Genomic DNA, 17,310 nt, shown 5'->3' with positions numbered 1-17,310 from the left:
ACCAAAGGGGAAGCACTTCCTAGAGGTGGATGAACTCACTAGAAGCACTCCTAGGTTATTGTGGATGATCTTTCTAACAAATTTTGCTACATGTGTCATGTATTTTAAGGTCTTAAGATGTAGGAAATAGAGAAGACAAAGATGTGCTAGAGGGCACAATCTTAGAACATGCAAGGCACTTGGTTCATTTCTATTTGGATGATTTAGTGTATCCTAAAAAATTAGTTTCTAAAGACACACATGAGCTTAACATTCAATTTGTTCATTTCCAACTTTATAGTGATGGTCAACAAAGGGAAATCGAGTCAACAAAAGTAAATCAATCAAGAAATCTTTGTAAAAGGATGGAATAAGAGTGAGCTTATCTTTAGGGCATTCAAGATTTCATGATTTCATTTTAAGCACTAAAATTGAGGTGTTTGCACACAATATTTGTTTGCACCTTTAAAATGAAGTGTTTATCGCATTGGTTCAATTTTCAGTACTTAACATTCAAGAGTGGATTATTTACTTAAACTATCCAAGCATTCTAATAAAAAACAAATACTCTAAAGACTTAGCCATTCATTCCATGAAAAAGTGAGATTTGTTTAGTTTTAAGCCTTAAAACATAGTTATAATGACAAAAACCTATAAGAAACCTATTAGTGTTATGCTCTAGAAAGTACCTGCAATAGAGAAATGTCAAAGTTTACTACAAGTTGGTCAAACTTTCCAAGCCATGGGTTTAGGTCATGGGATTGAGGTACATGGAATGGTGAAAAAAAATAGAAAAATAGGTCATGGGTTAAAAGGTTGCAGAGAGATCCCATGAAACAATGATCACACAGGTTCTTGGGGGAGCGTTCCCATAGATAGATGGGTCGGCGAGTTTTCTTGAGGAAGGAGATACTGGATTTTAGGAGTTGACTAACTAGGTAATTTTTTCTCACCAGTATTTTCTAGTGATCCCACCAACAAAAAATAATGTTCCCTTGGGAATAGGATAAGTAGGGATGCAGGGGATGTGATTAATGACACGTGGTTAACTGTGGTTAGGCAAACAGTGATCTTGCTTTCGTGGGTTCACATTCCTGTTGGTTTACGATAGCAATCTTGCAACTACAAGTTCATGATTATGTGGTGGCAAGATCGCGAACAAAGCACATTTGAAAGTGTTTTAAAGTAAAAACTTATTATATGGCTAGGAGCGCAATTTCCAATGAGAGACCTATGTACCTACAAAAATATTATCAAACCACATGTGCACACACACAAGCACAAAATGTTAGTTTGGTTGGTCTAACATATAACAAGGAAAAAAATAAGGTCATAGTGATCCGAATGCGGGGTCCCATCAGTCATACCAAAATGTATCACCTAATCCAGTAGTGTAAAATGAATACTAACTAATAATGAAAGCATTAACAATATTAAATAAGACAACACTTATGATAGGACCAAGGAAGACACTATGGAGGAAAGCAGACCAAAAATGTTAAGCTCCTTGAGTGTTTCCCAAGTTTACAAAGCTATGTCCTTGATAGATAGTAGATGTATGTTCACGATAAGCTCAAGCTTCCAATAGATGGGTGTTTATCAAGTATGAGGGAAAATGGAGGATTTAAAAATGGAGGTGGAGATGGATTTTAGCATGGTAAGGCTGTAAATGGATGTGTTGTATTAATTGATGGAACATTATAAGTTTACATGAAAAAGTGGATGCTTTTTGTGAAGGGAGAGGGTTTCATTTATAGGCCAAGGGGTAGAGAGATGGATGGTCAAGATGCAAGGATGGAAGAGTGGTGAGGGAGAGATAGGATGCATTCAAAGGGAAGCACATGGATTGTGCTTCTTCAGGGCTCTATCCTTGTGACAAGTGTGACAAGGGGATTGGGTGGTCAAAATGAGGGGTCAAGGAGAGTAATGAGGGATGATGAGTGTGTAAGAGGCATTAATGACATGTAAGAGCCATTAATTCTCTTAGATAGGAATGGAAGGGGTTAAGGGAGACTTTTTGACTTGGATTGGGTTAGCAAGTCTTAACCCTTGCTTAAAGTTGTGCACATATTTAGGAGGGAGATTAGGCTTAGCTTAGAAAGGGGCTTAGGGGGCAAGTGACTTAACTTTGATGGGATGGGTTAGTTAGGAGGCTAAGTGAGGTTAGTATGGGTGAATGGGTTGGATTAGGGGTAATGAAAGGGTTTAAGGATGTTTTAGGAGTTTGGATGATTTATTAAATAGTCTATTTAATAAATAAGGGATATGGAATTAAATTAAATAGATTTGAGAATTTATTTAATTTAATAGAGGAATAGGGATTTAATTGATAATTTGATTTTGGGTTATCATTTGATTTTATCAATTGGAATATAGTTAATTTAATTAATTAATTAACTAGGGGATGGTGATTAATTAATTAAATAATAAATATTTAATCAATAATTCCACGAGAGATGACTATTACCTAGTGATGTAATCAGATTTAGGTGTCTATTCCCACTATGGATAGGAAGATGGAAGAGGGATCCATATGTAATATGTGGTGGATGATGCCTTTGAAGTCTGCTCAAATGTTCAAACATCCTTGATGAATGTAGATGCCATGAATCAATCTAGTGAATGCCCACAAAAGGTGGCAAACAAGGAAGCATGTCCATATATGAAGCTGAATCAACCTCTAAAGACGATGAAGCATCCTTATAGGTAGTTGGAGGAAGAGAAGCAATGTCACTCCCCTCAATAACATATGCACACCCATGATAAAGGCCCCTTGATGACTAAAGAAGCTACACCATGATGGTTGAATGATGGTCCTCCCTGTAGCAAGAAATGGTGTCATAGGTGTGGTAGAGAATGCTCCCCAACTAATAGGAAGAATCCTCAAAAAATATGATGTCTAAGGAAATTGGAAGGCAATTTCTAAATACACATTTGAATCCTCATAAGTGAAAGAGTCCTTCTCCATATGCTGTATAGAAGCCACAATGATGTCAGTCTCAAAAGAAAGCTCAAGTGGTTAAGGGTCAGAGTGTGCCCTCGCAATGAGTGAAGAATTCTCCTCAACAAAGAGAAGATTTATGTCATCGCTGATGTCTCCCACATCTTCAATGTGAGACTCCACAAACAACCCTGTGATGTCTGGAAGGAAGTCATCCCATGAAGCTAAAGTAGGAAGACATGGTAAATCTTGTTGCACTAAATTAGGAGCATCTGTGGCTGAAACTGGATCAGTAGAATCAATACGACTATCAAGAGGTGGGATCTCATATGGAGTTGAAGGAACCATAACTAAAGTGACTAAAGATAAAAAAAAATTTAGGAAATGGAGGGACTCGTGGATCTCGATATGCTTCCCAAAGAGTCATCCAAACGTCATGAGGAAAACTTGCCATACTAAGAGGAGCAAAATATTCCTTAGTCATACTTTTATACATAAAGCCAAGAAGATAAGAAAGATATTTGAAAGTAGAATTAGGTGGCAATATGTTCGACGATAGATAAGGAAGCGCTTCCATATGTTCTCTTCTTAGATGATCTATGATTAAGGAACTCCATTTTTTATAGTTCCTTAGTGTCAACTTTGGTCTTATACCAGACTAACATATGTGACAAGAATCCATGAGATCAATAAAATTATGCACCCCCCAAAATGCAAAAATAAGCAATCAACCCCCCACCCCCCCCCCCCCCCCCCCCCCCCCCCCCAATGTATGATTTGGCACTTTATAAGTAGTGCAATTACAATGGTCCACTTTGTCAATGTAGGCCTTAGTGGACTTTTGATTTTTTTAGTTTACAACCTCTTTTTATAGTTCAAGTCTGGAATTTTACAATGTAGCTCAAAAATACAAAAAATTTGAAGCAATACAATGCAAATAAATGACCTATTTCTAAAAGTGATATTTTTGTCCACATAAGCCTATAATTTGATTGCAGATCTAAAAAGTAGACAAAAAATAATACATTTCAAAAAAAATAGAACCTAATTTGTGTATATGCTATATTAGTATGTTAGAAATACTAAATTAAGAAATCAAAAGCATTTACAAACTAAAATACCATAACATAAATGAGAGACTAAAGAGGAAACCCCAATTGGAAACGTGAGCCAAATGAATGGACTCTCCCAATAGGATTTAGCTCTTTGCTTGGTAGATGAGTCTAAGGATTGGGATGTATGCTCAAGCTTCAAACTAGCTTCAATGGAGATTTTTGGGATTTTTGGTGTGGATGTATGAGATTGGTATAAAACTTGGTCTTAAAATGGCATTATAACTTTAGCTCAAAAGTTGTGATGAAATGGCTTGGGAGGGGATTCAATTTATAGGCCAAGGGCTTGAGGGATGGAGGGTTAAGATGCAAGGAGAGATGAAAGCTTAAGGAGGGCTAGGATGCACTCAAAGGGGAGCACATGGATTGTGCTTGTTTAGCACCAACCAGGGAGTGACACATGTCACAAGGTGAGTGGATGGAGGCAAGGGGATGGATGAGTCAACAAAGGAGGCTCAAGGGATAATATCTTCATAAAGACCCTTCATAATGGCTTGTAAGAGCAATGAATAGGCTTGTGAGAGTCTTTATGGCCTTTGTAAGAGCATTCATGGCTTAGTGGTTGGGATATTTTGGAGGGAGTTTAGATTTTTGACTTTGCTTGGCTTAGGAAAGTCTTAAGCTTACTTAGGGAATGTGACAAGGTTAGTGGGGGGATTAGAGGTGATTTAGGATTAGACTAAGCTTGTTAGAGATATGCAAGTGGATGGCATTCAATGAGGGTGGGTGAGTTAGTGGCTAAGCTTGGTTAGTATGGGTGGATGGGGTGGATTAGGCTAAAAAGGAGGTTTAGGATAGTTTAGGGGCTATTAGATTTGAGGGTTTTATTTATCAAATAGATTTATTTAATAAATGAGGATTTTGGAATTAGATAGAAGAATAGGATTAATTGATAAATAATAGGTTATTTGATTTATCAATTAGGACTATAGATGATTAATTAAATTAATCAGCTAGGGGATGGCAAAGGATTAATTAAATAGGAATTTAATTAATGATGTCTTTAGGGATAACTAAATAGGATTACCAAAGCAGTGTAATCAAATTTAGGTGTCTACAATTTGGAGTCCAAATGAGCCCATACAGAGTAATTGAAGTTGCAAAATATAGGATTGGATAGGTACTGTCACCAAAAAATGAAATTTCTAACAAATTCATGCACCAAAACTAGAAAATAATAGCACCACTAAAAATTTTAGGAAAGTCTAACCAAAATCAAAAAATATTGCACCTGATTTGGAGTCTGGATGACTAAGATATGGCCTCCCAAAGTTAGACTGTCAAATCAAAACTAAATCTGGAGAGGGGTCTGAGCAAAAAACTTCAAGGTTAAATTTTTCGTCCAAATGGCCATCATAGCATTTTTATTTGGCCTTTGAATGATGTTTAGATGTCCATCAAATTTAATGACAGGGTCTGATGACATTAGCAAAAATTAGGCTCTGGGTGAAATCACTACTGATGTTTCCTATACGGACTATATGAATAAAATGATGTGTCATTGTACACTAAAAATGTGGTTGTACAAAAGCAACTGACTAGGTCTAAGTTGGCCACTGAGCTAGTAGGTATGACTACTTGTGTGGCTACTGACTATATCATTGACTTAATCATGTATGATAGATACACGTGTATCCTTGCTGTCGTTGGATGATGTGGAAGACACATGGCTCTAATTGACAATTTAGTTGATTATGCAAACTCTTAATTAAACACATGGTGTCTACAACATAATTTTACATGACACACCTTTGTAGGCTTATCCTCTCATCATCACACTAATTCTTGTGATTAATGGAGGATAATCCACTCTAGGTGGACATGTGCTTGGTTGTAAGACTTATCATATTGCTAACTCCTAGACATTCTAGATGCATCTTAGAGGCCTTTATATACAGGCACCTCTAGTGTACTATACAATCAATTACAATAAATTGAATAGCATATTGTTATTCTAATCATACTCTGTTGGTCTATTTTGTGCTAGTTATAGTGCTTCTTGGTCTTGGGTAAACTTTTCCCTAAGGAAAATTCTTACATGGTATCAGAGCACCCTGACATGGGGAACAAAACTCCATGAGATCAATCAATGAACCCCCCAAAATACAAGAATAATCAATCAACCCCCCTTAATGTATGATTTGGCACTTTATAGGTTGTGTGTTTACAATAGGCCACTTTGTCAAAATGGACTTAGTGGACTTTTGATTTTTCTATTTACAACCTCCTCTTATAGTTCAAATCTGGAACTTTATAATGTATAAAAAATTTGAAGCAATACAATGCAAAGAAAGGACCTATTTCTGAAAGTGCACAATTTTTCATCCACTTTCCAGATCTGCAATCAAATTATAGTCTTGTGTCGACAAAACTATCACTTTCAGAAATAGTTCCTTCTTTGCATTGTATTGCTTCAAAATTGTTGTACATTGTAAAGTTTTAGATTTGAACTATAAGAGGAGGTTTTAAATAGAAAAATTAGAAGTCCACTAAGTCCATTTTGACAAAGTGGCCTATTGTAAATGCACCACCTATAAAGTGCCAAATAATACATTAAGGGGGGTTGATTGATTATTCTTGTATTTTGGGGGGTTCATTGATTGATCTTATGGAGTTTTGTTCCCCATGTCGGGGTGCTATGGTACCATGTAAGAATTTTCCTTAGGGAAAAATTCACCCAAGACCAACAAGCACAATAACTAGCACAAAATAGATCAACAAAGTATGATCAGAATAACAATATGATATTCAATTGATTGTAATTGATTATATAGTACACTAGAGGTGTCTGTATACAAAGGCCTCTTAGATGCATCTAGAATGTCTAGGAGTTAGCAATATGATAAGTCTTACAACTAGGCACATGTCCACTAGAAGTGGATTATCCTCCATTAAGCATAGGAGTTGGTGTGATGATGAGAGGATAAGCCTACAAAGGTGTAGCACATACAATTATGTTGTAGATACCATGTGATAAAATAATAGTGCAAACAATTGTGTTGTCTACATGATGACTCAGTTGTTTATGCAACTCTAGTATTGTAGACATCGTGTGCTAAATTAGAGTTTCTTACTTCAATGTTGTCAACATGACAACTTATATGAGTGCACAAACTCTTAGGTGTCTAACCTAATAAATAATAAAATAATGCATTTATCCTAAGTGAACTTAAGTAAAGTGTAAGTAATAATTATTTACACTAATAGATAAAGGAATTCATACTTTGTTGTCTCAGTCATAAGAATCAGGAAGAAACATTGAGATAACATCTCACACTGCAAAAGCATTAAGCCTTGGAGAAATGTGGTGTGATACAATGATTGAAAAATGTGAAGACAAAGGTTTTGATAATGATGTTCTTTTCAATAAATCTCCTTTGCACAAATTCCAACCTACGGTCAATCCTCTTGGTCAAATGGACTTACTAAAGGATGTGTAGAATAAGATGGAGAAGATGATCACCCCTTCTTATGAAGAGGATCAAGATGAATAAGTGCATCATAAGAAACTCCTATTTGAAAGTGATGTGTATACAGATTTAAACCATAATCAAAAGAGTTCAACCAAAAATGCACCAATGGGAAAAAATAGTGCTTAGCATCAAAAACAAGTCCAAGACTTCATAACAACCAATCAAAATAATTTCAAGTAGAGGGCTTGTCATCAAGGTATTTTTTAGTGGCTAATATTTGTAAATTGACTAATTTTTAAAAAAAATTGCTAGTACTTTGGCTAATTATTTAAGATTTAGTTCAACCAAAATCACTGTATTTTTATTAAACTCAGTTCTAAAATATTTAAAATCACTTAATAATTTATTTTATTAAAAAATGTAAACTCAATGATTCACCACAATATTCAATACATGACTAGATTTGATTCACCTAAATATTATATATTATCAAAGAAATTAAAATTAATTCACCAAAAATTATCATAATTATTAGTTACTTTAGGGATATATCACCAATATTTAGTTTTCACTATTGAATTAAAATATAATGTAATTATCCTCATAATTTCCATGAGATAAAACATGTTCAATTTTGATTTGTAATATTCCATGATGATTAGCAAACTTCCTATTATTATTGAGATTTGCCAATATTTTCTACTCAAAAATTATGATTCCAAAATAATCACCAATGTAAATAGTATTTCAAATTTAAAAAATTGAGAGGTTTGCGGATAAAATAATTTGGTTTTTCAAAATAAAGAAAGATTTTCCAATATTTTATATTTTTTTCTGGAGAGGGGTTTCTTAAAGTTTACCCTGCTTGTCATATAAAGGAGAATGTAATAATTTCATTTCAAATCTTGAAGGCCTAATACTTTAATTCATTCAAGAAGAAACATCAATGATATGCAACAAGAAGTAGATCTAATTCCAGACTCAGAGGTCTTTGATGAGGCTTGGTTATTTGGATTCTTTGAATCACTTACAAAAGTATAACATGTCAGGAATTTTGAAGGAATGAACCTGCACTTAATTTCATAGGTACTCCAGGGTTTTCATCTACTATCTTTCCATGGAATTTATTTTCATCTTCTAATCAATGGGTTCACATGATTCACTTAAGTCTCTTTGAGGTAGGGGTTTCCTACCCTATACATATTGTAAGTAATAATTTTGGTTGTGTGCCCCATTTTTGGCTTGTGTTTGTTTTATTAGTTAGTCTCATTCATTCTTTCCCTTGGAGTGACTCTATGGCCCTTTGATAATGCCTTGCATTCTCCTACCTCTGGGTTCACTATGCATCCTTCATAGTCCTTGTCCCTAGTTAGAGCCTATTGTTGTCTAGTTCCCTATATAGCCCATTATAAAAATTCCCTTATCAAATGTTCAATAAAATCATGTAGCTTAGGTTATCATTTTTAAAAATAGCTTAAATAACTTTTAAAATAGTTTAAATTGTTATTTTTTAAAAGATTTAACTAATTTATCGTCATCCTCATCTTTGCCTTTGAAATGAGCTTACCCATGTCCAAATAGATTTTATTTGCCAAAGTTATGTCTTGTTGCTCAAAATGTTATAATTTCTATCCTAAATGCATTAAATGCTCAAATTATTAAAAATTGTAACTTAAAAGTTAGAAATGCTTAAGAATTGAGTATTATTATCTTAGTCAACAAGGTGCTTGAAATGGTCAAATTGATAACTCAATTTAGTTATTAATGCTAAAAAATGGAGCACTCATAACTTAATGGTTTTGTATGGTAAAAAAATGAGAATTCATTACCCACTTTTCTAAGTTTCTCAAAAAAGCCAAATCAGTAATCAAAATGCTCAAAAAAGTCAAAATAAAAGCCTTTTGAAAGGTTGTGTGTGCTCAAAAGTTAAGCATTTCTAACTCTATCTTCAAAATTGCTCAAAAATGTCAACGCAGAACTATTGGTGCTTGAAAGGGTCAAATCAATAACTTTTTGTGGTTATAAGTGCCCAAATATTGAGCATTCAAAACTAATGTTAAGTAATGTTAGCTTATAACCCAAGCATCTCTAACTTTACAGTAAAGAAATGGTTACACAAACCCACTACTTGGCATACATCACAATTTCTCAAGTTGTTAGTTGTGATAAAGTAATTCCTATTTCCATGGTGGATTGTAGGTTGAGAAAAATAATTCAAAGCTCATAGTTATGGCCCAAACATACTTCAGTAGAATAGAAGTGACTATTAGAAGCTTCAAAAATTACTAAATGCTTTGGGTTAGTATCTAAACAAATAAATATCATCAGAGATGGCATATAATCAAGTTTTAATGCATAGTATGGAAGAAAGGATGTGTTAAAGAAAGAGTGCCAATTGTGGTAACAAGGAAATTAAGTGATTGATAGGACCTCTTCGTGAACATATAGTCTCTGAATTATTGAATACTCTTCCTACTATCAAAGGATAGAGACTAGTATTCCTACCTATACCCGTGGTCTCTAGTGTCTAAATAACAACCCTCTACAATCTTGGAAGCCACCAGGCCCATGGGCAGTAAGGAAAATCCAAGAAAAGGCTTTAACACTTCTCAAACCATAGTGGGGGCACAATTTTGGTAAGGAAATTTCCAGAGGCATGCCTTGAGTTGAACGAGAAAAAAAAAGCACATGAATGTTGTTAGACACAAAATTTGGAGTATCATGTACACAAAGGTTGTACAAATTCACCACAGCTTGATTTCATTGTCATTTGAACCACTAGGCTATAAGAGCAAGATGTTTACAAAATACCTCATGTATTCCTTGAAACACACTTACCTTAGAATGGTCTTGTGGAATATATGTATGTTAGGAGATCTCTCATCACATCAAATTGTAGGTAGCATGGGACCTCGCAAGACTTAATGGATGCCAACTTATTTGTGCATATTGATTTGATAACAATGTCATGTTAACTGTTTGACTGAATGCCACAATGATATGTCATATCAGAAATTACAAAAATTGGTGGATATGCATTGATGTATTACTAAAGAAGCTTTAAAATTTGTAAAATGCATGCCATGGGCTTCTATAACCCACCATCCTATGAAACTTCCAACATATTTTTGGTACATGCTTAATTATACAAGGATAAACAAGAGTGCTCCCTACCTATGGGAGTGTTAGAAGAAATCTTTACTATGTTTTAATAGTTAGTTCAAGGTGAGAGTGTTGCTAAAATATACTTAAATAAATGCATCGATGGAACATGAGAAGAAGAGTTAATATGTTCAATGAAATAAGCAACATGGAATTGAGTATCTTAGGGAATGAATTGATGGCACAATGAAATTAATCTTCTCATGGGCATGCATTCAAAATGTGGAATACACAACTTCTTGAAATAATGCCTCATTTACATACATATTGAGCTTAAAGGGTGTTAGTTTAGGAAGAGGAAGCCACTTAAGTAGACTCAATACAAAATATAGATGTTGGAAGCTAATCAATTACCAAATTTTTTTCAATAACATATTCCAAATACAAGGGCAATAATGTCCTTGTTGGGGGAGTGATTTTAGATTCAAATGCATTTTAAACATGGGACATCTAGTTCAAGATGAGAATCAGGGCAAATCAATTGACTCGAGGAGAGACTCATCTGATTTTCCTTCACAAAAAATGCTATAAATTACTCCTCCACATGTTTGATCTATTATAGTTCCCAAAGAAGCATCTTCAACTCATTACCAAATTTCCTTTCAATATATAATCACTTCTGGTAGCTCTCATCTAAGTATAATAAAGAATCCTATGCAATTCTTTGATCAACATGGAGAGCATGAAAAACATAGGCAGTCATTGATGTATTAAATATTCGCATGGTTGAAATGGGTGCAATATGTTGAAGACTAATAAATACATGTCAATCAATTCATAATATTCTTGTAGGTTGTTGTAAATGTGGATTCATAGACAATGCAAGTTTCTTGACATTATGCCTCAAAGATATATACAAGTTTCCCCATACTAAAATGAGAATGTTGAATTGAGATGGTGCATGCAAAAAAAAAAAATTCAAGTCAGGGATGTCTTCTTAGTATAATAATGAAAATGTACAAAATTATGGAGAAGGCCACCTAGTTACTTAATAAAATGATTATTTCCTTATAATGATATCTTAAATAATTATAACGAATGCCAATGTAAACAATATTTCTACAAGAAAATCAAAACCTTTTTAGTAAAAGGTCAATTCATATCCATAGTTTTTGTGGGAATGTTTGACAAATGTGCAAAGAGTAGGAATAAAGTGAAAAAGATGAAAGGTTATCTCACTGAAGCCAATTATTGGTCAATGTCTTGATTTCCAAGTTATGATTTTGTAGATCATGATTTTTGTCACTTTTGGTTAGAGTTAAGAATGTGATCACTTTTGCATGAAATTTGTAAAGTTCATAACCTTGTTTCAATTGCGCAAAAATTAGTTAGTTATTAACCCAAAAGAGGTTAATCATCAAAAGGAAGCCTATAAATATAAGGAAATTGGTAATGTAAAGGGGGGAGGAACTTTTAAAATGGAAAACTATAGTGAAATTAACATAAACTTTTGGCTTCATATTTTGTATTCAAAACTTTTGAACTTGTATATTTTCAAGAGGACTTTAATGAAAGCATTTTAGTTTATATGTATAGATGTATTCACTAAGTTATAATTACTAATTAATTATATGTTGAGTTGGTAATTCCTGTGCACATTTATGAGTCTAATGATTTCTAGTCCAAGTGACATATGTAATTAATCAAGTGCAAGCAAGTCTTTGTATCTTGGTTTGAATGTGATATAACTTGCCTCCTCATATGTTGAGAGTTGTTATCTTTATTTCCTTATTTCCTATTAAATTCATTATGTGATCGAATTCCCTTGAAATATACCCTTCATTGTGAACCTTGGTTAGTATTTGTATGTCTACTACTAAGGTTTACATTAACCATCTTTAGTTCTGTCTTGTTTCCTTTTATACTTTAAGGTAAAAAGTACACAAAAATCACAAATACACCCATCATACAAGGGATCTTCCCCTCTCAAACACATAGGAAGATTTTAATTTGATAGTGATCAATTATAATCTATCCAACTCTTGGCATAGTTTCCATTTTTCATAGGGTGAACGTGGTCTATTTCAAAGATAATTTCGCAATGAAAAATTTGTTTGCCAAGACAGTGCTATAGAAAATCAACGCAATAATGGATTGAGTATTTGAATGGCATGTGTGCTCCTTTAAGAATTTCAATTTTTTTTCTTCCAATCATTTGTTTGTAGACATTGTTCATCATTGGTCTTAACTTCCTCTACTTGAGTAGTATATTATCCACATGTTCCTTGCTCTTCTAAGGAAAACCCAAGGCTAGCCATAGAATGCCAAAACTATTTTTTTGAACTTGTGAAAGAGATTAGAAATACTTTTCCCAATAATTCCCTTTTCTGTCTAAGTAAATTTCACTTGGAATAAATCATAATCATGTTGTATTGCATTCATTTGAGTCTTTAATTAATTGAATCTTTTATTTTCCTGTATTTGTGAATCATTGGCTTGCGCCTAGGTATACCTTGGTTGGAGGCATTTCTATTTTCCCTTCTTGATCTAATTTATGTCTGGAGTGTAATTTGTGTTTTAGTCTCCTCTAAATCAAAGTTGTCACCCCTTGTCATCTATCTCATCACCTAAACTTTGTTTTCTCTTGGTTGTAACCAATGTATGTTCTTTCTTATGTATATTTGCATATTTATTCTCATTTTCATATTCCTATGTTCATTGAAATTTTTTGGTATCAACCATGCCATGTTTCCTCTTATTTTCCCTTTGTAGCATATCACCCACATAAGTTTGGGGATCAAATTTCTAGCATGCATGATTTTTTCTTCTTTGATTAGCACATCTTCTTTCCTTGTTTTATTATATCTCATAATATTGGTCATTTTCTACTACTCTACCTTTTAGCTATTTGAGTAGTTTGTCTCAATCTATTCAGCATCATACATTCTCACATCATGTGTTGGATTTGTGATGGGAGATTTTAAGTACAAATTTTAGTCATGACTTAGTATTCTTGTTGTTTGAATAAAGTTATCATTCCTTTTCATACCTAGGTCATGGTCCTTGATCTTTTCCAAGCACATGATACATTGTTCTGAATAATAGGACATCTAGGATTGATTTTTACTTTGTTGAATAGATAATGAAATATATCCTCTTTTAGTAGATCATGGTATGGGATTGATTTTTACTTCATTGACTATGATGAACTTTTATGTTGATATCTACATCCATGAATGCAATTATATTTTATTTCTTCATGTTAAACAAAAAGAATAGGGTTTTCTTTTTTATTTATAATAAATTAGTTTCTAGGGATAATGGCTAGTTTTTCATGTTCTCTTCTTTCAAACTTATATCTAATGTGAAATAAGTTAATTAGTAATGTGTTAAAGAGATAATGTTGTATGACATGTTTAGATGTATATCTAATGGAAAATGCAGTTAGGGTGAAAGCACTCCTTTGCTTCATGAGTTTTTTCACCTGTTGAAATAGAATATGATTCTTGATATACTTATTAGGAACTAGAAGAATCTTTCTTTTGGTTCTTTAATACGCACCTTTTGTAATTATGTATTATGAGATAAGCTCAAGATATGATGGATTTCTTGGGATACCATTTGATTGAGAGTGAGTTTCATTTATATTAGAGAGAAGATATATTCTACTACACACTATTCTAAATTACTCCTCTTAGTTTTCCTTGTTTGGACTTCTTTGATGTCTAGTTGGTTATCTTTCATGTTAGGAAATATTTCTGGGAAGCTTAACTTCATGCTAAGGTGCAAAAGAACTCCTAGAATACTCTCGCCTTTGTGTACATTGAACATATTTTGGAGCTCTTGTCAGTCTGCTTATCATGTTTATAAATTTTTGGTATTCTTGTAACTAATTAATGATCTCTTGGGTATATCAATAAGTTAATTATTTGGTCCTATAAAATTTTCATATTTTAGAATTTGAACATGTTGGTTTATATTCCTTTTTACGTTATATGTATACACACACAATTAAATAGAATTTATATTATTGTTAATTAGTTAGTAAACTTGACTCTTGTAGACATTTCCTCTTTTATGGAGGTTGCTAACATGCAAACTCCTATTTTTTAGGTGCACACCTTATATATGGTATCGACTCTAGGGCCTTGAGTACACTATGCTTAGTCATGACCCTAGTTTTCACAAACTATAACTCAACTAAGCATAGTCTACGTACAAATGTGTTGGTTTTTGGGTTGATTATTGAGTCTTATGATTACTTCTAACATAAAAACATAGCTATGTGTTTGAATTGTATGAATTCAAATGATCATAATAAAAATTTTCTCCTTGTGTATGTCATGCTTTTTGCTTGAGCTTGCCTTCTTTTTAAAATTGTTAAAATGGAATATTAATAAAATGGTTGATAAATTAAGTACTTCAAATTGGTATGATTGCATTTTGACTAAAATTATGTGATTGCATAATATGCATATTATTTGTATTAGAATTTAAAAATTAAGTATTTGTTTCTCAACATGTGTGAAGAAAGAAAGATGTGAATTTATATTATTTATCAAGGTGGATAATTAATGGTTGACTTTTGCACTAGGTTATGAGTGCCTAAAAATTTCTAGACTTGGATTGTGATAAGAATGAAAATATGTCTTATATTATATAAGTGATACATGTTGCATATGTGGTGCCAAAAATTTGATACTACATTCATGAGATTCTTGGAAGAGCCTTGCATGATATGTAGGAAAAAAAGGGATCTTTTGCAAAAGTATTAAATGACACAATAAATAAACAGATATGGTTATTACTTTTATTGCATATGATGTATATTTTTTTGAAGTTTAGTCATGTTCTTTAGTGCTCCTTGGACACAAGGTATCATGTAGAATCTACTCCCTCTTGCCGATTAGTAAGAGTCATTCCATTTTATGTGAATTGGATTTCAATTGATTATGTTAATTTAAACTTTTCATGAACTTTGAAGTGATGGAGGGATAGCTTGAAAATTTTATATGTTCCTTGTGACCACCTAGCCGTTAAATTATTTTTATGGTCCATCTAGTGTGACCCTTGTTTACTTTTATTGCTATTGATTTTGTTCCACTTTTTGGACTTTGAATTGAAAAATTGTGAACCTTGATTTTGAGATTTCTTTGATCTTGAGGTGGCTAGGGTTTGTATCTTATGTCTCTAGTCCTATGATGTGAAGTAGTGTTCTCCATCATGTTCAATTTGATTCGTTGGTAAAATGCATAAGGGATTAGATTGTGAAGAACATGTTATTCCTCTTCTTGCATTGAATTTTCATAATTTTACTTACTATGTATGAGACTTGGGAAGCTTACCTTCTAGTGAGGGGCATTGAATGTGGACAAGACGAGAAAGAGTTGAAGTGGTGCTTTCTTTTTTAGTCTACCTACCAGTATTAATATGGTATTAAAATACTTTGGCCAAAGTTGCATTTTTTGTCTTAAATATGCTTTCATATGTCCCATCTCCCTGCCACATCTATGTAGACATTTGTGAAAAATATTTAGTTTCATGACAACATTAGATACCTCCTACCTTTTGTAATGTGTTGAACTTATAGACATTGTAGGCTTGGGAATTCTACAAGTTATGTAGGATCCCAAGGAAGTGTAAGACTTTTTAGTTGGATAGGAAAGAGCTTTGAACATGTTCTTATTACTTGTGTTTACTTACTAGTGATGATTAAGGCAAGAAGGCCAAACATCACATCTTGTATTTATAACTGGATTAAGCACACTTACATATATGAAACTATGAATTCTTATTTATGTTAAGAGGTAACATTTTTTTTTACTTAAATTTTATCTTTGAAATATTATGGTGACAAGATGGGCATGAAGGCCTAGGTCACTTAAATGGAAAAGTGGATCCAAAAATCTTTTACAGGTGATTGTTGAAAGTACCTAGATGACTTACTCACTCAATGAGAACCACATGCTAGATGATATGTATGGTTGATTTTTTTTTACTTTTGATCAAAATGTGATCTAAAGATTAGTTGAGTTAAGAAATTGAAACTTTAAAGATAATGTTGTCTCCTGATATGTAAATGGATAAATTTTCCCCTTGAACTATTGGCATTATGAATGAACTAAAGGTATTGTGAGTGTATATATATGAGTATGACATAAAATAGATATGAAGTGTCTACTATTGAGATTGAATCCATGTGATATCAAGGTATGGTAAGTAAGCACAAGTATGTGTGTGCTTTCTTGTAATTTTTTTAGGCAAAATGTAATGTAATTTTGGAAATCATTGAGATAAGAGAATATTGATTTGGTTCATGATATAACATGGACTAATATCTTGGTCTTATTCCTATGAATGCAACAGCTCAGGAATGACATGCCATAAGAAAGGGGGGATATTGTTGGAGAGAGCTAGTCTAAACTTGTAAAATTATAGAATGGTAATGGAATTCACACATTCACATAGGAAATCTCTTGAAATGAATAAATGATGCTAATTTCTAGTATGTGTCTATTTTTTTTAACTATGTTTACTTTAATATTTGTCAATAATATTGTAGAAAATTTTGTGCATTTTGAATATTTTAGAATGCATTCTAAATAAAAATTGCTCTTCCTTTAAAAAAATTAGTTTGAATGTTGTGTATTTATGATAAAATCTCAATATGAGTGCATGCAATATCTTGAACATTGAACAATGGGAGTAGGAGCATGAGTAATTTCAAATGAATTTCTTGATTTCTTCTTGGTTATGTTACAAA

Source organism: Cupressus sempervirens, chromosome 7, assembly GCF_028749045.1.
Source record: "Cupressus sempervirens isolate cs-2001-9-10 chromosome 7, ASM2874904v1, whole genome shotgun sequence".
NCBI lineage: Eukaryota > Viridiplantae > Streptophyta > Pinopsida > Cupressales > Cupressaceae > Cupressus > Cupressus sempervirens.
The sequence above is the reverse complement of the archived record's forward strand: the minus strand, read 5'-3'. Positions refer to the sequence as shown.